At 51.4% G+C, this 25,599-nt stretch overlaps 1 protein-coding gene across 2 annotated transcripts in view; it reads left to right on the forward strand.

Annotated features, from left to right (window-relative positions):
• Nucleotides 1-25,599, forward strand: part of ZBTB16 (zinc finger and BTB domain containing 16) — a 182,995-nt gene that overhangs the window by 67,048 nt on the left and 90,348 nt on the right. The gene's annotated exons all lie outside the window — the stretch shown is intronic.

The raw sequence follows: 25,599 nt of genomic DNA on the forward strand, positions 1-25,599 counted from the left end.
TTAAACAAGCTGGCACGCAGCATGGATGCTGTGCCTCCGCCGTACAGTAATTGTCACATCCCTGGGCTCCCTTCTTGCTCTCCCTGCTCCGATTTCATTCACTTTTCTATTTGCAGCCAGCACAGAATATGGGCTTCTCCCCCGCCCGCCCTCCTGCAGCCTGCTTTCTATCCAATGACCTTGGCTTCCCCGAGTGCTGCCCTGTAAATGAAATGTGGGATTGCCGCATGTATCTTGATAAAATATATCAGTGGATGAATTGATTTTCATATTGATTTCCCGGGACGAGCAAGGTGTGTATGTGTGTGGAAATCAGGAGTCTCCGTGATGGTCCGAGGGAGGCAGGAAGCCTAGCGCAGAGAAGGCTTTGTTTCTCTCTCACTTAGGACAAGTTTCTGCTCCTTAGCTTGGGAGAGAGGCCTCTTGGCTTGGTCGGGGGCTCACTTTTTGTGGGGAGGAAAGAGCCCAGGTCACCAGGGGGTAACCTGACGTCAGACAGGGCTGTGCCATCCCAGTGACTGAGTGGGTCTTTGGGGAGAACGTGCATCTGGATGTCCCCAGCTACTTTGTCCTTTGAACAGAGACACTCTCAAGCCATGGTAGAGGCCCAGCCTGGTGGAGGGGCCTGGATGGGGGAGACAGAGTTGCATGTGATCTGCATACTGGCCCCCTAGCCACTTTGCACTTCCACTTGTCAGCTTAGTTGAGATGTGGTGCTTGAGAATCCAGGCTTCGTGCTGTGACCCCCTGGCGCCCCAGGGATGTGTTGGACCGGGTGTAACGTGTACGTGTTCGTATCAGTGGATGGGCATGCATCTCCTCGTGTGCTTGCAGGTACACGCGTGTGAAGATCAGTGCGGGCCGTGCAAACACAGCTAGGCCGCCTGGGCCTGCAGCGGCTTTTCTTAGCGAGCTCTGGACAACCGAAAGGACAGTATCCAGCGCGGTGATCAAAACTTCATTTTCTCTCCTCTGCAATTGCTTTCCCAATTCCCTCTCCCAACCGCTCCTAAATGAAATAGATGCTCTCAGCCCTCTGTTCAATCCAAGAAGTGAGCTGATAGTTGAATCTTTTTATGAGGCTAAGTAAGCATAGCTTCAGGTGATACTGTGGCCGCACGTGTGTGCTCCTATAATAAAGCACAGTGAACTGGAGTATCGGGGATGGAGTGACGGGAATTCATTACGTTTTCTGGCTAACTAAGGCTTCACTGGAAAATCCTTTTGGTTGTAAGTCCTGCTGAAATGCTTTGCAAAACAGAATGGTACGTGTCCCTGCTCTTGGGAGCACCACATGGAGAACTAACCGAATACTTTGACATTTCGAGATCTTGCAGTGCACGAGGGCTGGGATTTTGGTTATCACGGATGATTGTGCATGCCTTGTAGAAGGTGCTCGAATCAATGTTTACCCTAAGAAGGTGGCTGTTGGGGGGGGTGGTTTTGTCCCCTACGGCACATTTGGCAATGTATGGGAGACCTTGGACAGTTTGCTCGAGCTCCCTGAGCTTTGTAGGACAACAGCACCCCCGACCCCCTGCGCAGAGCTGGTGTCTCACTGGGAAGTCGTGGGCAGGGGCCACAGATGCTTCCGAACTTACTGGAACGATCAGGACGATGCCCTTCCCCCACCCTGCCGCACTGCACATTTGTAGTGCTGAAATCGAGAGCATAATATAAAAAAAAATTAGAGCATGTTTTAAAAAACATGATTTAGAGCATGTTTTAAAAAAATTTGGGACAAAAAAGTTTTTACTAAAGTCTTGCACACAAAATTTTTTTTTCCCCACTGATCTGCTCTTTCACAAAAATCAGGTGCTGGGAAGGTTCTGAATAATTGAAGCTTCTAATTCATTGACATTTATTGTTCCACAGAACAAATAGGGACGCCTGCCAGTTTGCAGATAGGCAGGCCTGTCCCCAGATGTCTCGCCAGTGAATGCCCAGATTCATTGAGTCATTTAGGACCATTAAAAACCATTAGGGCCACACTGCTTTAAATAATCCCAGAGGGGCCGTAATTTACCCTTTTCTCTTTACCTTTGTAACCCAGACTAAATTCCCAGAGACTTGGAACAGAACTTTCTGGTGATACAAGGCTTATTCTACTTATTGTAGGTCAGAGACAGTCCGGCACTCATACATAGTGCTTTCAGATATGTAGGCATGTTCATTGGTTGTGAACGGTCATAAGTGAACCTTTGGTGGGATCCATCCGGTTTTGGGGTGATAGGTCTACCCAAGGGAAAATGGGGAAATTTTCTATAGTCTGCATCTTGGGCTCACCTTTCTTTGAAGACATTTTTGGAAATCCATGAATTCCCGTACTAAGAAAGTCCTTTCAGCCAGAATCCAATGGGTTTTTTTGGCGGGGTGGGGGGGGGCATTAGGATGACAGAAGGACCTCCTTTTCTGAGAGTAAAGGAAAAGCTTGTGCTGCGAACATCATCTTGATGGAAGTTTCAGTGTCAAATATTCCGGGAAACTATTGGGCATCATTTTATTGACATACCCCTCTTCTGTCTGGGATACTGTAAATGAATCTGCAGTCAATGAGGTCTCTGTATCAAGGTGTCGAGTGCATGCATGGGAGTAGTTAGAGAACATTCGACGCTTGGTTTAACGTGCAGTTCACCAGTGCACGGTAACCTCTGGCAGGCGCTCATTACTTCATATAAACAGAAGAGGAAAAAGCTGTCCTGGCGAGACTGACTGATGTCCCCCATCAGCTACAGAGGCTGGAGCCGGGCAGCCAAAGCGGGGCTCACCTCTCAAGTTGAATTTCAGGGTTTTGCCTGGCTCCGTGTATCCTCCGGGAGAGAACAGGCACTGGGCTCAGACAGCCCAGGTTCTCAACCTGGTTCTGCTGCCGGCTAGCCTTGTGACCTTGAACGTGTTGCTTTGCCTCCCCGACCCTTGTAGTCACAGCAGCCCCCACCTGCGCCCCTCTGCAGGCTCAGATTCAGGACCAAGCGATGGCAGAGCGTTCGGTAAGTTGCAGAGAGCAGAGGACGGGTCGGGCATCCTGGATCTCGTTCCCTGGTTAAGCAAGAGCAGTACCATCGGTAGAGCAGGTGTTGAGTCCATCCCGGCATTGTTTGTGAGAGGAGCCAAAGCGTCTCCGCCTGCACTCCCTTAAAGAACTGGTGTCCCCATCGCTCCATCTGCTGTTTTGTAGCTGAAATGCTAAGTGGAATCGTGGGTGTACCTGGGGTCTCTCTCGTTACAGTACAGACTCTGAGGGGGGCTAGATTAGTGTCTCCCCTCCTTTCGCTTAGACGGAGGTATATTTATAGCCTGGTATAAATACCGTCAGAAGGTTCCTATAAAACTCTGTTATTACCGCGGCACAAAGTTAGAAATGCTTGAGGTTTCGGCTTCTTGGCTCTTCCATGCAGCAATGAATATTTTATGGGAAAGGAAATACTTCGTGTCTGACTCTTTTTATAGTGCAGCTACTCACAGGGCTGGTAACCTTCCAGATCTCTCCAAAATCAAAACCATTACCTGTCCGTCGCTCTCTTCCCTTCTTCCCGGCTCCTTCGGTGCCCTTCCTGGCTGCGGTGTCCATGTCCCCTTGTGAATGGGTCCATTTACCAAACGTGTGGGGTACCGTTTCCAGTCCTAATTAATGCCTTAGACCAGAGGCGCTGGCCGCTTCCCAGATCCACCCCACCCCTTCTGGCACCTTGTGGTGCTGGTCAGCCCCGGTCAGAGAGGCGTGCTGGCGGGATGCCCTCTGGGTTCTCCACTTGAAGGTCCCCACCTGCGTTCTTTGCTGAGTTCCCCATATTCTTGGAATTAACAAAAGCAATGGGTGAGTTTGAGGGTCCCTGGAGCCCGAGGGCCCCTTCCCTTTGAAGGCCTGACCCTGAGTAGCTATCTTGATGAGGTTTCCCTGTCAGGGCCTCTTACTGTGGAAGGAGGGGCCTCTGGGGTCCTGGCCCTGGCTTGCTAGGTCCAGGATCTCGAGGAGGGGAGATAAGTGTCCTGGCAGGTCAGCTCCTGGGGAGCTGGTTCTTCTGGCGGCACAAGGCTATCCTGTATGGGATTCAGCTAGTTTGGCCCGGAGGTCCTCAGAAATCTGTTAGGACTTCAGCAGTGCCACAGGCCAGGTTTCTGGCAAGATCACGGTGTCCCGGAACACCGACCTCAGGCAACGAGCCCACGTGGGTCTCCGGAGGCCCTCACAGGCCAGTGAGATACTTCAGACTCCTGCGGATGGCAGCTCTGTGGCCTGGATCTCTGTACCACGGCTCAGAGAGCCCCCGTGGGGACAGGGTGGTGGGTGAGAAATGGGGCTTCTGAGACGCCTAGGAGCCGAGCTGGGCTGTGCCTTGGCTCTGGCTCGGGACAGTTTTCTTAGCAAGGGTGGGTCTGTGAAAAATGCGTCGTGTGATCTGAATACGGGTTCCACACTTCATTGAGTGGGACTCTGGGAGCTCAACAGGTTCACTGTGTTTGCCTTCTGCCGTTTTCTGCCCCTGCTGCTTATCTTGGCGCCAAAAGAGATATAGGGAAAGAGTGATTTGCCAGCCTTAGGCAGCTCCGGTTGGATCCCCACCTCTGGTTTGTGCCACCCACCAACTAGAGCTGACTCTCCTCGCTGTGGCTTTGTGCTGAGTCTTCCTCTGTCCTTTCCTGCTTCTCTCCCACTTCTCGGTCATCAGACCTAGTGTTGGCACAAGGCAGGGTGGCGAGTAGTGGACTGGAGGTCTTGGAGGCTCACAGGCTCACTCGTGTCTCCGGTTGTGAACATGAGGAAAGGGGTATTTGTTATTTTCAGTCACTGGGAATGGGGTCAGCCAGTGGCTCTCTGCAGAAATCGAGCACAGTATTTGACACCTGGGATCCATGATGCAGAGCATTTCACGGTGGACTTGTAGGGCTCCTCTGACCACCAGGTTGATGGGCAGGAGAGAGGCAAGGCCTAAAGGATTGAGAAATCTTGTTCTAGAAGCATGTTCTAAAAGCGTCGCTCATATTTTAACTCACCCTCCCCATCTGTGATATACGCAATGAAGATGGATAGAAGAAATGGAACCAGAGAGGGAAGAAAGAGGGACCAATTTTTATTAAGCGCCTGTAGCATAACAGATGCTGCTGTGAGCTTTCAGTACTCTTCAGTGGAATCACAAAGCCGAGTTTCAGCAGTTCTCTCGTTCCAGGGACCCGGATAATCCGTAGATGGGATTATTGGCCCTAAGATCAGATGAGCCACTGGTATCAAGTGTCTCCTTCAGCGTCTAGAGCTGTGCGGGACCCATGGAAGACCCAAGGACATTTGTGCTTCAGTCCCTTCTCTTAGGGCTCAAGACCACATACCTTATACATGTGGACACACGTGTGCAAACACAGATCCACACTAGTGGATCAGGCCAGCATGGGCTCTACCTTCTAGAGCCGCAAAATTCACAGAGCACTGTGACTGGGGTATCCCAGAAGTGACAGGAGATGCTGTCTCCTTAGCAAAGCCTTGTGGGCTGCCACGATAGAAAGCGTGGGCCGCCTCGAGGCCATCAGGCAGAAGATGAGAATAGAAAAAGCTGTCCCAAAAGATGTACAGTTAGTGGTCGGTGCGTGTGGTAGACAGAATAGTGGCCTCCCCAGCCCCTCCCCGGTGATGTCCACGTCCTAATCCCTGGAAGCCATGAGGAGTGGTAGCTTCCTGGCAGAGGGGAAGTGAGCTAGCTTTAAAGTAGAGATATCATCCTTGGTTCAGCCACGTGGGTCCAACGTAGTCCCTATGACACTCACAAAGGCCTTTTCATGCAGAAGAGGGAGGCGGAAGGGTCGCTGGTGGAGAGTATGTGAGGACAGAAGCCGAGAGCCGCAGATGACCGCTTGGGAGAAACTCAGCCCGAGGTCAGTGGCTTTGAAGATGGGCGACGGGGTCACAGGCCCAGGAACGAGAGCAGCCTCTGGCACCACCCCGAGACGCCTCAGAGGGCACCCAGGCCTGCCAACACCTTGACTTTATCCCAGGGAGAACGATTTTAAACTTCTTGCCTCTGCAGAACTGGGAGATCCTACATCCGTGTTGTTATACAGATGCGACACAAGTCACATGTGCAGGCTGTTACGTGTGCGGTGATTTGTTCCAGCAGCCCCAGGAGCCTCGTGTAGCAGGATGGAAGAAAGCGGGGCAGTGGGTGCTCAGGGGAGAGGGGAGCCGGTGCCCTTCTCTTTACTGTTCCCCAAAGCTCCTGCAACAGGAAGTGACCTTTTTTTATCCCTCCCTGGGAAGCCAGGGGGACTAGCCCTTAGCCCACCTGGCTGCTGGTGCAGCTCAACGGAACGCACCCCTGGCCTTCCCTGCACCCTAGTTCCTTCTTATGGGGTGGCTCCACTCTCCCCTGCAGGGCTGTGAATCTGCTTGGTGGGTTTGGAATGTCATGGTGGGATTCTGGCTCAAGGAGAGGAGTGGGTTGTGTGGAATTCAGTGGAAATCCTTTTGCTGGGGCGCCTCCGTGGCTCAGTCATTAAGCGTCTGCCTTTGGCTCAGGTCATGATCCCAGGGTCCTGGGATCAAGCCCTCCATTGGGCTCCCTGCTCAGGCTCCGTCCTCGGAGTGAGCCTGCTTCTCCCTCTCCCACTCCCCCTGCTTGTGTTCCCTCTCTCATTGTGTCTCTGTCAAATAAAAAAAACCTTAAAAAAAAAAATTCTCTGCCTTAGGGGACGGCAGTAGGCTTGGGACCTTGATTGAGAGTGTTGTCCGGGGTTCTGATGTCATTCCCCGCCGTCCCTTGCTCCTTCTTTGCACTTGTTTTCCAAGTGCGATCAACCTGGTGAAGTTTTAAAAATAAGTAGATTCTCCCAGGAAGGGCTAAAAATAGCATGAGCCTTCTGTCTTGGCATTTTGCGAAGGTTACTTACCACTCTTTGGAGGGTGACTGTGCTCTGTGTAGGGCCACCCGAGAGGAGCTGTAGACACGGGGTCTTGTCCCCATAAAGCAGATGGGCTCATGAGCTCATGGATCACGCATCCATCCATAGGCTCTTGGAGTCGGAAGGAAAACCCTCATTTTACAGGTGTGGAGACAGGCCTCGGGCGCTTGTGTGGTCTATGGAATATCTGATGTGTTTGTAACCTTCTGAGAGCTTTTCCTCCCTGCTGGCTTTGGGCCGTTCTAAGATTCTTGCCTTCTAGCAATGTCAGTCTGGGGGCTGTGGGTGAGTCGTAGTGGTCAGAGATCAGTTTTCCAGCATCGTCCCCAAGAGAGGAATGAAGCTAATCATGGGACGGGGTATTGCCTCCCAGAAGGTTTGGTTTGGGACGTTTTACTCCCCATCATGGAGCCTGAGAAAAATGTCTCCTGAGGATGACTTTGTCTTGGGTGTTTTCATTTTATTTTTAAGATCCAAGGGTAGATTGAGCGGAAGGGCGTCATCTGTTTCCTTGAAGGTTGGGCCGGTCTGTCGCCGGGTTGATGGCAGCTCTTTTTGCCGGATCCCATGTCCTGTAGGCCTTCTTTATTGTCTGAGTCTCCTCCCCAGATCTCCACGATGGTCCCATGTCCTGCGTGGCACTTCTTTTCCGGAAGTCTTTACAAATATTCTAGGCGATCTGCCGGCGACGCTTGAGTACATTTATTCCTGGGTGCGTAGGAGGCCCAGAGACCTTCCAGACCCTCTGCTTCTTAGAAGGTTAGACTATTATGGAAGCAGACACTGCATCTGTGTCTTCTCTTATTTCTTACGTGCACGGGTGACCTTTGGGGACATTGTTCGGGAGACCAACCATTATCTACCGCTTGAAGTCTGCTCCTCTCATCTCTCTACCAAGAGAAGCGAAATCTCATTGTCATGATTAAGGTCACGGCCACCAGCCGGTTAAAGACGCCCTTGTGTCCCACTCACCGCACCCCTTCTCCCCCGCTCTCTTGTGCTCTCCAAGATACGAGTGGCTCAGGAAGGAAAGGGAGCGGGAGTGAGCGAGAACGGGGAGGAGGCTGCCTGTGGACCCTTCTGTCTCTCAGCCTCACTGGTGACTGAGCTTGGGCACTCACTCGGGGATCCTGAAGTGACTCAGTATGGGTGTTCCAATGGCCAGTAGGTATTTGTATCCTTCCAAGTCTTTCCAGCCCGGTAGAGACTGTGTCTTCTGGAAGGCCGTTGAAGCGCCCTCCTCACTGTTCAGTTTGTCTCAATGCAGCTGGCCATGTCCCTGTCTTGGGCAGAGAGGCTCAGGATGGAGATCATGGAGAAAACCGTGTCCCCGTGGCCATGGAGAACTCCTCCATGGGAAGCCCGGGGCTTTCTGAGACCGCGGCGGCCTCTAGCTTTTCCCCCAGTGAATAGTGCCGAGCTGGGGGAAGGTCCTGCCTGGCTCTTGGAGCACGTGGCCCTGTTTGGTGATGAGCGTGGCGAGCCCCATGCTCTGCCTTGGTGAGAGGGTGACAGGGAGCAGTTTCCTGAGCCCCACTGTCCAGGCCACTCTTCAAGAAATTGGATGAGCTGCTAGGAGTGGCCTATCCGGGACCAGGATGATAGGGTCCCCTGGAGCTGTTGACAGGCCCACTCTTTGGGGTTCTGTTCCCCAGCCGGAAAGAAAAGCTGGTGGCCTGGGAGAGCAGGGGAACAACTCCTAGGGCTGTGAGGGGTTAACCCGGGGGCTTCCCATTTTAGAGAAAAACCGGCTGTGGGATTGGAGGGTGCCCGGGATTCGTGTCTCTGGCTTGACGGACTTAGAACTTGGCAGTGGAGCAGGAGAGGGAGAAAGAGCTGCAGGAGAGGTGCGTGGGGGTTTGGAAAAGGGTGTGGTCTTCCCAGACAGCAGTTCACCTGGGCTAGAGAAGGGGCTGTTTCCTCCTCTGCTGCTTGGAGCCCACGTTCAGAACTTCTAGCATCTTCCTCTGCCGCTTAGCCACATCTCCCCCGTTCTGTCGTGTGCTCCTGGTTTTTAATCTTGGACATGCATGTGTCTGGGGCTTCCTACTAAGTTTTAAGGTCCTTGAGGGTACTGCCTATGTATTACATTTCTTTGACCCTTTCCACAGTGGCTAACACCGTGCCTTGCATTTAGTAGCCAATAAATACTTGCTTGAATGCATGCCGCTGCTGCTCCCTGCCCGCTTTCTCTTAAGGGAGCTACTTATTCCTGTCCCCACCGTGTCACTCAGGCCTGTGTTCCAGCTCAGAAAGGGCTGGTAGAGCCAACCTCTTCCTCCTTCAGGGGGATTGTGCATGGACTTCTAAGATGCATGGCCTGGGGCGCAGGTGGACATGTGGGATTGGAGATGTCCCTCGGATGTGGAGCCCGTGCTTCTTCAAGCTGTTCCCTTTGATGTGTGGACCTGCCATGGCTCCTTGGTCAAACCAAGCCTCTGTTGCAAAGGGGGAAGTGGGGCTGCTTGGGACCCCCTGGCACCCCCTGACTTCTGACCCCCACCGACCCCCACAGCCCCACGCCAGGGTCCCTTGTTCATCAGCTCTGCCGGCTTATTCAGTATGAGCTTTTCAGCATTATTTGGGAATTGGAAGCCTCATTTTCTGGGAACCGTTCCTTAAATGAAGCTTACGTACTTCATTGGCTTCCCAACTTTTCAGATATTAAACAAATATCTCTAGAAGGTTTCCCTTTCTTCCCTCACCGCCTTGTTTTCTCCTTTTCCCAGAGACCAGCAGGTGCCCAGCCAGATGGCGAGAGAAGGGGAGTGTTGTGGGATGCTGGCCGCCCGTCCACGTGTGTGTAGTACAGGGATCTTCGAGAGGGTGCCGGTTTCCATCCAGCCTTTTCTCTCTTCGCTGGCAGCCCGCTATAGAGCCAGGCAGAGCCCCCTGGCAAGTGACCAGACATGGAGTGTGTGGCAGGAAGGCTCTGTCACCCTGATTTCCCGCGTGGAATCTACTTGTCTGTGAATGGAAGGCTGGGGGTGGGGGGGTTGGGGAGGAGCAAGTGTCTGGCCAGTCTCCAAGGCCAGATGTTCTTTCGTGCCATATGTTCTGTCGGGAAGGGTAGGCCTGGAGGGTTCTGAGGCACGTCTGACCTCTGCTCTCTTGGACCATGTCCCCCTTCCTCCACTGTCAGGGACCAGTGACAGCCCCCTCCTTGCTTGCTTTTCCACTCCACCTTCTCCCCCACTCATGCTCCGGTCTACACTCCTTTTGCTGGACTCTGCTATCCCCAGCCCCGCTCCTGTGCATTGTCCCTGGGTTGGACCCCCTTGCGCAGGAATGAAGCCGTTCTATGCCTATTCCAGGACCCCCAGGATGCCTTCTCCTCTTTCTGCCTGCTTGAGCCTTGGTGTCTGCTGAGCCTGGCCTTGAGCCCGCCTGCTCGGGGAGCCCCTGGGTTTTGGATTCCCACAGACTCTGCGTGTGGCGATCGTCGTCTGACATTGGTGTGTGTGAGTTACGAACAGGTGTATATTACATTGCATGTTGTCTTCTCTCTTTAACTCAGTTTTGGGGGAGCAGGTCATGGTCTTCTACCACCCACCAAGCCAAGCAAATACCTAACTGACACTTAACCTGTCTCGGCTTGTGGGAGACGAAGGAGACTGGAATGTTCTTGCCTCTTCTGGCCATGCTGAGTTGGCGACCGGCTCAGGGTGCCACAGGGAAAGAAGTAATGCAGGGTAACTCTTCCATGGTGCTTTTTTTTTTTTTTTTTTTGCTATCTACATTCTGAGAAGTAGATGGTGGCCTGCTTAATCGGCCGGACCTTGCTACCAGGTAGCAAACAGAAGCAGTTGCTCTTCTGAGTTCCCTTCCATGGTAACTTGAGCTCTGCACAGCGAGGCACCTCTACAAGTCAGTACATGGAGAAAGGCAGGTTGTTCCAAGCTCTCTCTCTCTCTTTGTGCCTTCTTGGGGCACAGAAGTATCTTCTAGAGGCATGGCAGAGAGGTTGTGTTGGTGATCCGTTTTGCAAGGCTGACCTATCTACTATCTCTGGACATCTCCTCTCTTAATGTGGAATCTATACACTTTTCTCTGTCCCTCTTCTTCTGTGGTCTTTGCCCACCCCAAGCCTGTCATTCCCAGCCAGCTCCATGGTTCCAAGGAGGATATTTTTGGGTGGAAGCTTCCTGAGTGCAGTGTTGAAATCAAAGTCTGCCTCCTCTGTCTCAGGATTCCACCTACTGCCACCACGGTGTGTCCCCTGCAGGCTCATCCCACCTGCTTCTTGCCTGATGGCTGCAGGTGACAAAGGCTTGCCGGCATGACTTGTTTGTATCGGTGAGTTTTGGCTGCTGTGGTGCCTCCAGTTGTGTGGGAATCTCCCTCATTCGAGGCCTTTCCATTTTTGGTATTTCCTAACATGGGTAGATAGAGCCTTTGGAGCCCACGAAGCTCCCGAGGGGACCAACCTAGTCTCACCGTATCCTTAAGCCACACTCGTTGGTTCCTCTTCTGCGCGCCCGCACCCCAGCTGCTGCTGGATGTCTTGGCACATCACCCCTCCCTCCTTTCAGGATTCTTTCCGTCAGCCAGGTGGTGACCTGGTCAGGCAACGAGGGTTTACCTTTTTCTTCCTCAGCCTTCCCTTCGGTAACATTTGTCTCAGACGCTGCATTCTGGGGACCGGGCTTCTGTCTTTCACATTCACAATCTCATTTTCCTCCCCTCCAAGGGAACGAGCTTATTCTCCAGCTTGGCAGATGAGAACACCAGGGCTTACAGAACCCCAGGGTCTCGGAGCTCCTCTGCGGTAGATGTGGGATTTGCAGTCAGGGCCGGCGTCGGAATCCGAGCTGTTGAACTTTTTTACGATCTTGGCTTGTATCCGGCTCCGAGCTTTATGACTCCTGTAGGTTGTTTTCTTCTTCGTGCCTCAGTTTCTTTCTCAGAAAAACAGAATGAAACTAAAGGCCTCCTAGGATTCATTCTGAGGATTGGATAAGATGATGCCTAAAAAAATGCACAGAAGAGTGCCTCTGAGATGTCTGTGACTTTTCTAATTCTGCATTCATCAGTTGCATGTTAAAATTGCAGTGGGGGCGCCTGGGTGGCTCAGTGGGTTAAAGCCTCTGCTTTCGGCTCAGGTCATGATCCCAGGGTCCTGGGATCGAGCCCCGCATTAGGCTCTCTGCTTGGCGGGGAGCCTGCTTCCTCCTCTCTCTCTGCCTGCCTCTCTGCCTACTTGTGATCTCTGTCTGTGAAATAAATTAAAAAAAAAAAAAAACTGCAGTGGGCATTACTCTTGTCACTTCTCATGTCTCTAGCATCATCTTCAGCACCTAGGACACATGGATTATATCTAGGTGCTCGGGTACCCAGAGGTGACTCAGAGACAGTCCTCGGTGTGCTGGTGTCCTTGTGGCAGATGTCGACCGTGAGGGTGCCTTGGCCCCAGGGGACGGCATTGGCAGGTGCTGGCAGGGGAGGCGGCCAGGGGATGAGGCATTGTAGGGTGTGGTGGACACAGCATTCGAGAACCTTCCTGTTGCCTAAAAACTTTTTTTTTTCCCTCCCGCCCCCTTCCCCGGTAGCTCTGAGTCCTGCCAAGTCTGTGTACAAGCCTTGGAATGACAAAGTACCCTTTAGTTAATTGCACAACGGATTGCCTAGAGTTAAAAGTTCTGATTTATATGACTATAGCTCTAACTGCTCAATAACACAGGCCTGTAATCTACTTTCATTTCAAACAGAACGGTGATTTATAGGGCAGCATGCCGCTTTAGCTCAGAAATGAGGTGTTCAACATATGCTCTGTTGACATAAATTTGGAATTTATCGCTGTTGTCAAAACTGCCTGTTGGACAAAGGTGGGTATTAAGGCAATAAATGACTCAGAATAGTTTTCTGTCACATTTCCTAACCATTGTATTCAGTCTATTTGAGGGAAAAATATATACTTAAAAGTAATCAAATGTCCAAAATCCATGCGTCTTGTTTTGAACGACGAGCGGGGAGGGGGGCCGAGGGGGACGGAGGGACAGGAGGGCGTGGGGGGAGGGGTGGGTGGCCGGGGGTGTTGGCAAGGAGAAAGCTTTTCGTGAAGTTATGGCCCATTTTAAAAAGATTCCACTTGGCTTCCTCTCCCCCATCCCCATTAGGAGGTGGGCTTTCCTTTCTCATTTACAAAGAGGGGGAGGAAAATGAAAGCTCATTAAATAAAAATAGTAAAGGACATTTTTATGTGTGGGCTTCAAGCCAGCCATGTCAGGGAGGAGTTAGTGAGTGGCGCTGGGAGGGAAGGAGAGCAGGATTTGGTTTATGGGGAAATAAAGCCCACCAGCCGGCGTTGCTTCTTTGCTAGCTTGGTGAGCCTGGGCTGGCATCCACCGTCCCTCTGCAGGCCCCCGCGGCCACACGAGCTCTCGGGGAGCAGCTGGATACCAGGCTGTGCTCCCAGGGTCCTACATACAGGTCCAGACTTCCTTGTGACCCTTTGTACCCCCGAGACACACGTGCTCATCCACTCACGCAAAACATCTCTTACAGGTGCTGAGCCTTTGCCGGGCTTGACGGTGCAGAGAAATAAGGCAAAGCTCTTCTCTGGGTCATTTCTCAGCTAGCGGAAGGCACAGGCGAGCAAGCAGGTGCAGCAGTAGACACACATCCAAAGGTTGGGGGCACTGTGGACCAACTTTGGGGGCAGAGGGCCGTGGGGTTTCCCCTGGGATGATGCCGGCTCTCCTGCCTGGTGACATGGCTTTTCGTGGCGATCAGGTATCTGCATGGAGAATATGGGGAAAGAAAATGCACTTGTCATGGAGGCCTGTGAAAAGACATGTACAGTTTTGAGGTCAGGTGATTCCCGACGTGTGTGTCAGGTGGGATTTTCCATGTTGTGTGTTGAAGGAGCGAGCCCCGAGCCCCTGTGCCCGGAAGCTGCCCCCTCTGTTCCCATGCGCATCTGCCCCATGCCGTGGACGGGTCAGGGCATCCTCTGAACATGGGGACAGCAGGGACGATCTGGCGAGCGTGGTCAGAGCGGAATCTGGGACTCTCTCGCCTCCACGCTCTGTTTTTCGCTGACCCAGCGTGCCGATGCTTTCGGTGAGCGCGTGTCTCTGCGAGATGGGAGGCGCACAGGCGTCCAGAGAGCTGGCTGTGCCTGGGCCGTCACCGGGCCCCGAGCGCTTGGTGCTCTGCATTTCCAGCATGCCCGGCTCTGCCAGGCAGGTTTGCAAGTCAGGAGCTGGAGGAGCACTCGGGCTGCCCGCCTGGTACTTCTCCCTGTGAAAACAAGGCCCAGCAGGGGAGAGGATGCGTATCTGTGGCTTTTATTTTATCTTGCCTTTTATCTCCGTGCCCACATGCTCGGAGCTTCTCTGCGTTGATAAATGTGCCCTCTTGCACATGCACATGCACATGCACGCCGTCCCCCTTTCTCTCGCCCGTGTGCGTGCCACACACACACACACACACACACACACAGTGCACTGGGTGCCGACACCAATTGTAAGCCGCCTCTGTGTGGCTCACCCTCCCTTTGCCACCAACCCCTGTCCTTTTCACACAAAGCTCCCTGTTGGGAAAACTCATAATTTTTACACCACACAGTCTTGACTGGCCATTGCTGGAATTACTGTCTCTTTGAAGTGCTTTCTGCTGGGGCATTTACAGGCCGTTTTAATTACCTGCAGCTTGCTAGGGGCCTTGCTTCGTCCCAGCCTTTGTTTGTTTGTTCTTGGCGAGGAGTCTGTGCAGAAGGGACGACGGCTGTCTTCCTTTACAAAGAAAGAGAAGGGGGCGCAGAGAAGTTTGGGGAACCCTTCACACAACTTCTCCCTGAAACCTGCTCTGTGACTCCCTCTCCGCCCCCGTCGAACAAGCTGGAAAAGGGAAAAGCTGGCCCTTGCTTCTGGTTTCCAGGCTTGCCCAGGCTTCCAGTGGTTTCCAGTGCCGTGGGCCTCTCTCTTGAGAGTGTGTGTGTGTGCGCGTGTGTGTGTGTGTTTGTTTTGGTTTTAAGTATTATTAACTATATTTTCAAGCTTCCCGTCACAGATGGCAGGGCTGTCAACAAAAGCTCCCTTCCGTGCTGACCATCTAGCGTCCATGGCCACTGAGCTGGGATCCTGCTTGTCTTTTCTTACCTAAATCTGTTGAAGGAGCGTGCAGTACTAAATTTTTGAGCCTGAGCATGGGGTGGAGGGTAGGGGTTGAAATTACATGTGAAGGCAGAAAGCAGCACCCGCGTGGAGCTGTCTGGGTTTTTCCTTGTCTTAATTTTTCATTCGGTTCTCTCTCCAGAACAAACTAAATATAAATAGCCTTCTTTGGGATTCCTGTTAAACACAAGTGTGGCATGTCATGTCTGTAGATGGAGATGCTAGTTTACCAGAGGAGCCTTGGAAAAGTTTCCCCTTATCTCTGCTGGCTTCTACAGCAGAAGGAATCTTCATTCATATTTATTCATTGAGTCCAAAAATGTACTGAGAAGTCGGAACCCTCATACATTGCTGATGGAGTGAAAGATAGTACAGCTGCCCTAGAAGACAGCCGGGCCACTAAAAGGTTAAACGTGGAGGTGCCAGATGACCTAGAAGTTCCAATCCTTAAGCCTGTGCCCTGGAGAAGTGAGATTTATGTCCTCTGCCCTTATGACAAGAACTACACAAAGCTACCACAGTGGCTCTTATTCCAAGAGCTCTTACAAAGCTGCCACCTTGTTACAAGATAAAACCCTTAAGCAAATGTTCATAGTAGCCACCTGGCAGAAGGCATGTCTGTTGACTGATCAGTGGATACATAAAAGGCGGTATATCCATACAATGGAATATTATGTTGCAATAAATAGGAAGTGGGGACTCCTGCTTGCATATGGATGAATCCTGAAAACATGAGGCAGAATGAAAGAAGCCAAACATTAAAGGCCACACAGACTGTAGGATTCCATTTATAGGAAATGTTCAGGAGAGGCAGATAATAGATTAGGGGTCACCAGAGACTAGGAGGTGAGGGGAGTGGGGAATGACTGCTAGTAGGTGCGGGGTTTCTCTGTGAGGTGATGTCACGGGGGCGGTCGTACAGCTCTCTGAATATACTAGAAACCACCGAATGGTATATTTAAGGGTGACTTTTGTGGTATGTGGACACCTCAATGAAGGTGTTGCTTGAAAATGAATGTGGCGAATGCCTGTTCTGTCCCAGGCCCCGTGCCAGACCCCGTGCCAGACCCCAAGGCTCCAGGGGCCTGCGGGCTACGACAGGTGAAGAACACTGGTAGAAAACCCAGGGCATGTCTGTAAGTTGGGTTAAGTGCTATAAAGGAAACCACTCAGGTGCGGTAATGCTGAGTACTACTGATGTGCTGTTAGCCGCTGAGATGGATGGCCGGTCCAGTGCATTCTTACTTTTCTAGAACCTGGCACACACAGTCCCTGCTTCACAGGAGAGTGGAAAGAGTGCCTAGCAGGCATGAGGGCGGTGTGCCTCTCCTGAGGTCTTCTCTGTAGGAGATTGTAAAGCTGCTTCGAGACAGCCTGTCTGTGGACTCTGGGTATGGTCTTAGTGTCTCTGTCCTGCGGGTGGCCTTCTCCTGCTTGTTCCTGGGCGGCTGTGGGAGGATGTTATGGGCCAGATGGATAGTGTCTCTGCAGGTGGGTACCTGTGGCTATGGATCCCAAGGTGAACATTCTGGAGACTTCCACTCGCTTCCATAGGAGGGTGCCTCTCTTGGCCTGTTTCCTCATTCACAGAACGGGGTTCGCGGTGGGGGGGGGCAGCACTCTCTTCCGGAGCCACAGGGTGGCTGAGGTAATCCTCGGCAAACCCTTTCAAAGTCAGATGTGATCTGTAAATACCTTATTATTCTAAAACCTCAGTTGACTAGATTTCTTTTTTACATTTTTCTAGAAGAAAGAAGAATTGGCAAAGAGGTGGCTATCTTTTGTGTTTTTACCTTTTCCTTCTCGACAGTGACAGTGACTTGCACCATAGGATTTGGTGTCCGTACGGGTTCCTCTGCCCAATCTCTCATCTTGGGCTCATAACTGAGGTTGGGGATGATGGCTCTCACGGCTCGGAATCCTCATAGAGAAGTGATTTAATTTTCAGTGTACTAAAGCAGAAAGAATGAGGCAAAACCCATTAAGGAGGTTTTCGGAGGGCTTTAATTTGAAAAGAACTTTCTTAGGCCCTTGATAACCTCAGGTATTTCCCAGAGCCTCTGAGGATCCATGGCTGGGCAGTGGGATAGGAAGGTGGCATTTCAGCTTCATGGCTGAAGCGAGAAGCTCATGTAAAAATGAGCCCAGATTACCAGGCGACAAGGCTGCCTCCTCATGCCCAGGCAACACGGGAAGATGAAGGAGGAATCTGGAGCTTTTTGAAAACAGTTTTCCCAGAAACTGGCTATTTGTGCTAGTTGAAATGAAAGCCTCTTATGGGTGTGAGAGAGAAAAAGCAAAAACCGTGCTCATCCATAACCGTAGTTCAGTTCCCTTATAGGGCCTTTTAGGATCTAGAGAGAATATTTTGGATTTATTTTTGTTTTCCTTGGGCTGACGTCAGGAAGCACGCATCATGGTGCCCCATTTTGGGTTTGGAAAAAGCGCTAAGAAGCTATAAATCTTAAGGCATTTTATATTTTTTCCTCTTCCCTTTTTTCAAAAAGCACAACTTTTCTGGTTTCTTTTTTTTTAAAAAAAGGAAAGAAAGAAAAAAGAAAGAAACCTACAAAAGTGTGTATTGATTCTTTTCCCTCAGATCTTAACCGCCCAGGCTGTAATACCTTGCTTACACCTGCCAGGTTTTTGTGCAGTTTTGCAACATCTCCTTAATCCAGTGAACATAAATAGAACATTTCAATCATATTTGGCTACCAGGAACTTCGCAGATAAGCGCGCTAAGACCTTGTTGAAAGAGACTGTATGAGATTGTGTGTGATAAGATCATCCTATAGCCTGGCACACAAATGAAAAACTTTTGTTCTTGGTGAAATTTGTTGATAGAGATATTTCAAATAAATGACTTAGGAGAGCTCGGTATTTTAAAACAAAGGCCCTGTTACGTAACAGCCCGAAGCCTGGGTCTCCTGGTGCTCAGCGGCCATGAAGACCCTTCTCAGAGCAGTTGCTGTGGGGAGATTAGTGTGTCCCTTTGTCATTTCTGACACGGTATTTTAACACTCACCCGGGCAGCCTTATCAGGGGCCACTGTACTTGTGGTTATAGCCGTGGGGAGTGCCATTGTCCCCTTATTTTCAAGGATGGGGACAGGGATAGCTCCTTCCACTGGGTCAGCTCCAGGTTGGCCTTGCTCCCAGGCCAACGCAGGGTGCACAGTCTTCTTCTAACAGCCCCATGGAGGCCTTCTCTTTTGGACAATAGGGACCACTGTTCTTGGACTGATAGATGTTTGTGTGTGTATGTGTGTGGGGTGGAAGTGTTTTGTCTGTGTGTGTGTTTTGTAACCTCCACGTTTTTCTTTTTGAATTCCCTCCCATGTTTGTTCATTCATTCAACAAAAATGCAACTGAGCCCCTCCTGGGTTCTGGGCTCCGCTCGGTCACGGAGGCTGAGGGGTGGAAACTGGGATGGATCCTTGGAGCTTACAATCTGGTGAGCATAGATAGGCCCCTGTCAGCCCCACAGCCTTGCAGGGTCGTAAACCTGATTGGAAAGGGCCTGAGAAATCATCTACTCAACCCTTGTGTTGCTGAGGAGGGCAGAAAGTGCAATCTCCAGAGGGTAAGCGGTTTGACCAAGGTCACTGGATGATTACCAGCAGAACCGGAGAGAACCCTGGGTGTCCTGCCCCCAGAACAGGATCTCAGCCCGTGTGTTACACCTTGATTCTCCATCCTTTTTTTTTTTTTTTTTAATTTTTTTTTTTTAAATTTGAAAGAAATCCCAAGTAGGCAGAGAGGGAGACAGAGAGAGAGTGGGGGGTGGAGGGGAAGCAGGCTCCCTGCTGAGCAGAGAGCCCAATGCAGAGCTCGATCCCAGGACCCCGAGACCATGACCGGAGCCGAAGGCAGAGGCTTCAACCCACTGAGCCACCCAGGCGCCCCTTGATTCTCCATTCTTGAGGAAACATGCCTTCCCTGTTGTTCTCTCCCCCTCTCTTGGAAAGGCTCCAAAGCAAATGAACGGCCACAGTTCTCCAGAGCTCCGCGGGCCTGGCTTCTCAGGAGAGGGGCACACATTGGACATCCTGTCTCCCCCATCGTGCAGCATGGAAGGCGTTAACTAGCACTCTGTTAGTTCTTGGTTTTGTGTTTTAATCTGTTGTTTGAAATCCTTGCCTTTTATTGGTATATTTACTTTATGGCATACATAAAGAGCTATATTAAAAAATAAATTGTGTTGTAAAAGCATTCGGTAATGTTTATTAATATTGACTAGTCAGGGAGCAATGAACTCTATTGCTATAAGGATAATTTGTGGTAATACCAGCTAAGCATTCACAGCTTGTCCAATGACTGTCTAATCTCAACATTAAAAGGAAAAAAAGAGTGGGTAAAAGGATAATTTCCCTTATGCCTTGAGAAAATGAAAGTGACCCACTCTCTAGTCAAGATTAGAAATGTTCTTTCTTTTCTGCCCCCGGGGGTTCCTGGCTTCTCTTCATCAATGCCGGGTGGTCCCAGGCCTGGATTTCAGTGGTCAGGTAGCCCTCTGTCTTGGGGTGGTTGGCGACTTCTTCATGAGCGATAGCTTCTCATGTGACTACTCTGGTTGTCTGGACTGTACTGAGGGTTTGGAGGCAGAAATAGAGACCTGTCCTCAAGGAGCTTCTAGCTTGGAAGAACTTACAAATGGTTTGGTCTTAAATCATGGCCTTGATACTCCAAGATAGTACATAAGGAGAATGATGTCAGGTGTGACTAAGGACCCACTCGACTGGAATCTGTCCCTGCTGGTGGCATTTTTTTTTTTTTAAAGATTTTATTTATTTATTTGACAGAGATCACAAGTAGACAGAGAGAGAGGCAGAGAGAGAGAGAGGCTCCCTGCTGAGCAGAGAGTCAGATGCGGGACTCGATCCCAGGATGCTGAGATCATGACCTGAGCCGAAGGCAGTGGTTTAACCCACTGAGCCACCCAGGCACCCGACCTGCTGGTGGCATTTAAGAGGCATTCCTCAGGACAAGATAATGTCACCCTTAGTGCGTAGGGAACATTCCCTGAGTATCCCATATATCCTGGTTCAGGGTGGAGGTCTCTCATAGAACAGGCTTTGTTCAGAGTATCCCTTCCTTGTAGAAAGGCACGTGTAGAAAGTACAGAAGATTGGACTGAGTATGGGAACACCTTGAAACCTCCCCGGAAGTTGCTTTTGGGTATAAATCTCTGATAGCCTGATAACTTTTTATTCATCCCTTCTTAAAATTGGAGCCCAGAATGCAATGGCTAATTTGGCCTTCCTCTTGCCATTTGAATTAAAGGTGAATGGACATGGACGGTGCGTTTTGAGCTTAAAGAGTCTTGGAGAAAAGAGTAAGTCCACTGATGAAATATGTAAGCCCTTTGCTTTCTTGGTTCTGTCTCTTTTTGGAGAGGTGAGCAAGGCCAGGGTGAGGTTCTCTGACCACGGGGCTTAGGAATCATTTGTTGTTTTCGAGACTGAACAGGTTGGCAGAGCTCTGTGAAGGGACGTGTCTCCAACCATGACCACACTGGGGACACGTGGCAGCATGCCAGGTCCTGCTCAAGAGAGGAAGGAGCGGGAGGAGGTGAGATGGTGGCTGGGTTCCCATGGTTAGAAGAGGATCTTGGAGAATATTGATTCCATGGTGGTAGCAGACTTTTGAGAGAAGAGGGTCATTCAGACCTTGGTTCACATCTGACCCTCAAAATGTCCTGTTTCATCCTTGCCTGTTCTGAGTACCCCTTAGAAGCCCTGAGTAGGTCAACTTGATGGTGGTGGGATGAGAAAGCAGAAGCTCCCAGTGTTAGGGTAGCTTCTGCCTGTGGAACGGCTCAGACCAAAGAGAGGGCAAGTTGCAGGGACTGTGAGGGCCTCACTGGCCAGAGCCAAGTGTTGGTTCTGAGCATGGGATCAGTTAAGCTGAGGACAAGGAAAACTTAACCTTATAAAAACCCTTATAGGATGGACTCCCCCTTTTCAAAAATGGGTGGTTCCTTCCTGCTCACCCCATCAACAGACCCTAGTTCTCAGTGCTAGTCTGCCCAGCAAAACCTGTGGGTCAGGCACTTGCAGATCCCCAGAAGGAAAGGGAGGGAGGGAATGAGAGAGAGATAGAGTGTAGCCCTGGGGTTTGGGGAACTGAATTCCCTCTCTAAACGTTCCTTGCCCATTGGTCTGCTTTGATTGCTCTTGTTTCTGGGAAGAAGAACTTGGGAAGAAATTGAACATTGGCCATCTGGGGCCTGGAACCGACTCTCCCAGTGTTCTCTCCTTGGCCCTCTTCGGGATGGAGAGGGGCTGAGCTTTTCCTGCAGAGAATAGCTACAGGAGGTGCTTTTAAGGAGTCCTGTTGTGGCTGGTCATGTCTGGAGGTTGAGGGTGAGGAGGACCTAGTATGTCTTGGGTATCTCCTGGCCTCCGCTCCTTCTGCTGTTGTGTGCGAGTTGGGCAGGGGAGATGAAGGCCCATCTTGAGAATGAGGTGTTGGGTTGAAGCTCACTTGCTGTGTGGCTGCAAAAGAGGCATTGGCCTTCCTTGTGAGGACTTCAGGACCCACAGGGAAGAGTCCAGCCCTGGGTTGGATGTGCCCATGAAGCTCTTGGGCTTGGAATACTGTTAAAGATGAGAGGAGGGACCCCATGTTAGCTGGAAGAATTTCTTAAGCAGCCCCGAGCAATCTCTTCTAAATCAAGGTCCTATGGCAGAAGTCATGCTCATTTCTCCTTTTCTTCATAGGACCTTGATTTAGAAGAAACCTTATAAAAGGTTCAGATTTGCTTTGTTCTAATTTCTCATAATGATTCAGTTGCCTTGAGAAAATAGCTAGAAACCTGCTAAAGGTTAATTTTTTCTATGTCTTTTTGGACATAATTGAAAATCTCTTACATTCATTGTGGGTTTAGCCGGTGGGCCAGTGGGGGAGGCTTTGCTGGGATAGCAGCACTTCCTGGGCGTGGAGGGGGGTGGGTGTGCAGTGGCCAAGATCCTGAGCCCCTTCCCCAGCAGTGCGTGGCGAGGACCTGATGGCTCCTCCAGGAAGTCTAGAATGGGGGTTCTTGGGCCATGACGGAACTGGGTTACTTTCAAGACGCCGTTAAACAATGTTGCTGCTTCTCAGAGAAGGGAGTGTGAAAACTAAGGGCGTATGCAGAAAGGTGCAAAGATGTCCCCAGCTGCCCTCCTTTCCTGTGCTGCTGTGGGGGCTGGTGACCTCAGATGGCCATGAGCAGATAGACCTCTCAAAATGACAAGACCAGACTGGGAAATTATGCGTGTGGGGCCAGGAAGACGGAGGTGGACAGAATTTCCATTTTAATCAAAATCCGTGGTGTAACATTGTGGGAGCGACAGTGAAGGGCTGTGGCCTATGGAACAGAGAGACCCTGAGTTCGTACAAATGTGCACTTCTGCTTGGAAGCCAGCTGGGATTCTGTGTCCTCACCGGTCCTTCTGCAGACTGTGCCACAGAGATCTGCTGGCAGCCAAGTCTCTTGAACACACTCAGATTCTCCACCATCATCTTTTCCTGTGAGTTGGAAGCGTCCACCTTTCCATATCCATTCCTTGGTTGTTCTGAATGGTAACAGAGGACAGGTGCAAAGCAGTGCTGGGCTCTACTCGACTCCTAGAATTGTGAAGTGCTCTCTTTTCTTCTCCTGAACTTTGTGTGCCTTGCCTTCATCTCTCTGCCAAGGGAGTAGGACCTTTGTCCTCGTACTGTGTACGGATCACGGGGATGCCGTGCTGCCCTCTGCAACCTGTGTGGGGCAATGAGTTAGTGGGTCAAGTACAAGGCAGTGTCCTTACCCCAACAGTCAGGCAAGATAGGACATCTGTGTCTCTGAAGCCTGGAAAACGTGTGACAGCTGAGTGGTTCCAAAGAAAGTCTACTGATGGGTTCCAGAAGTGTCTTTGACTGAAAGATAGACCACAAGTGAATAAAGGAGGAAATTCAGGTCATCTGGCTTTGAAGGCCTTAGAACGAGGTGGTTTCTGCGATTGGGTATCAATTTTTGCTTGGGCTCTCCTAGCCTGACTTCCTCGGCATCATGGAACATCACACAGTGGAACATGGCTCAGAAAAAATCATCATGCCCCATAGGGGAATTCCTTGGAATCTAGGGAAAGGGATGAAATTTAAGTTCCATAAGGGACCAGAGCCTTAGAAATCATCCACATCACTTTATATGTGAAAAAACACAGGAAGGTTATAACAACATAATTTGTCCAAGGTCATAAGACAAGTTCATGACCAAGGCAGGCTGAGGATCTGGGTCTTCTGGCTGCCCGACTGGCATTCTTTCCTGTACCCTATTACCCCCGTAGTAAGGGGCAAGGTGTATATCACCTTTCACACCACACTGATCCAGTAGGCCAGGAAAGCCACTGTTACCATTTGCCAGGCAAATCCATTCCCATCCAGAGAGAAGGCCGTGGGACTATCCAGAAAGTGTTCATCGAGGTCTGGATCGAGAGATTTGATCTGGAACCATCAGGGAGAAGAGATGGAGAGTCCAAGGGTGTGGTTGGGGACACTTATCCTGGTGGGGGCTGCTGATACTGGAAGGCTGGTCCCTCCAGCGTCCTCTGGGGGAAACAGATCTGAATGGGTATTAGTCCTCCTGTCAGCCGCCCCCTGAGACAGGGGCTCGCCTGGAAGCTGAGAAATCACTGGGGAAGAAAAGATGAGCTTGAATGAGGTAGAAACCCAGCCACGGCCATCCACCATGCCCGACCACGATCGCATATGAGAGGTTCCCCTGCCGAAACATTTGGGAGGTGAGCCTTTGCTGTTCCCCAGAGCACACATCTGCCACGCCTGGGTAAGTGACAGGAAGGCTCTCTGCTTGTGTGGACCTGCACAGGTACACACGCAGCTACCTGGGTGCATGTCTCAAAGCATGGATTACCCAGAATGGTCTTAGGACATGTCCCTGTGTCCAGCATTGTGAAATCTATTTGGAGTTAAGAGTGTTCAGTTAAAATGTTCTGTACTGTTAGTATTTCTCAACTGGGTTGGATCAGCCGTGGCCAGGAGTGAGGTAATATGGGGGTGGGGTGCACTGCAGTGTCAGGGATGCAGGCGTGTATGTGTGCGTGTGTGTGTGTGTGTGTGTGTGTGTGTGTGTGTGTGTGTGAGTGATTGAGAAATTACTTGTTGCCTTTGGCAAGGAGGTAAAGGGAAAGCGAGCAAACAAAACAGCATGATTGAGAAAGACTTCCGTGAAAGGGACGGGGCGTGTGGACACGGCATGCGGCCCTCAGGCCCCGGTGGCCCCAGACTGTGGCACTTGAGAGGCTCACCTGGGGGCTCATGAGGTTCTGACTTACCACTGGGTTCCCATTCGGGGATTTGTAAGGTGGTGGCCATGGGGGACTTGGTGTCTTCGTGGTGACCTGGGCTCCGAGGCTCAGATCTGGGCACTGTTGGCCTGCATAGAGAGTACCTCCTCTCCACACCCCGGGTTTTGTCATTGTCCCTACCAGCCACCCTCCAGCCTTCTACTGTGGTCTCGAGCCATCACCGTCTGATGGCCAGGGGTTGTTGCTCTAAGAGAGCCTCATGGGCTCTCCTCGTCCTGCCTCCATCAGCTCCTGCCTCTGGCTGCCGTGGCCTGCCCCGTTCCTCAGGGCACGGCACAGAGATGGGGGTGGAGGTGGATCCTGGATCCGGCAGTGGCAAGTAAGGGCCTGAGAACAGGAGTGTGGGTGGGAGGAAAGTCAGTGTTCCGGGCCAGACGGCCCCACAGCAGCCAGCAGCTCCGAGCCTCGGCGGCCTGCCACGCACAGACCACCTTCCCAGCGCCCGGCTCTCCACTAGCCTGCCCGCTTCCCTGACCCCACCCGGCTCCGCCGCTGGGTGGGAAAGGGCCCGGTCGGAGTTGGGATAAGGACACTGCCGTGGGCTGGGCGTGTGGCCACTAGTGAACAGGACCGCTTTCTTCCCGGGGTGATCCTATAGGTCAGACCCAGTTCACAGAATTGCAGTGTCGTAAACTGACATAAGGTGTGTGACCGTACTCAGAAAGCCCCACGTGACATTTGTAGAACGATGTTCCCGCTTTTCTTGCGCTCTCTCTTTCTGCCGGGGTTCTGCCTCTAGCCAAAAGGAGAGGGAAGACTAAGGCTGGGCCTCCAGGGAGGGGCGTGCATGTTGGAGACTCCCCGCAGCTCTCAGAACATCTGGAGGTGTCCAGAACGCCGGCAAATCCTTTCTATAGTGGTTCAAAACCTACTATGTGCCAGTCCCTGCCACGGGAGCCGGGGATAAGAGACAGAAGGGGGACGGGTGCGGGCCTCCTGATTCTGGCAGCGTCGCTAGGGAGCTGGACATGTGAATGGCTGCAGCACCGTGAGGCCTGATGGGACCAGGGGATGCTGAGGCCTGGTGGCCTCCACGGATAGTCAGTGCCAGGTCACCGGTGACCCTCCCGTGCTGCCTCCTCCTCAGCCTGAAACCAGAACTGGCTTTCCTCCCTTGGTCTTGGTGCCCGTGGACAGCATAGTAGGGAGAGTCCTGTTCTTTAGTTCTTGGACAGGCCCAAGAGTAGACTCTTTCTTGGCAGCGTCCAAGGAAGAGGGGCGCGCGAGGCTGGCTGCGCGTGCAGG

The sequence above is a fragment of the Mustela lutreola genome, chromosome 1 (genome assembly GCF_030435805.1).
Source record: "Mustela lutreola isolate mMusLut2 chromosome 1, mMusLut2.pri, whole genome shotgun sequence".
Lineage (NCBI taxonomy): Eukaryota > Metazoa > Chordata > Mammalia > Carnivora > Mustelidae > Mustela > Mustela lutreola.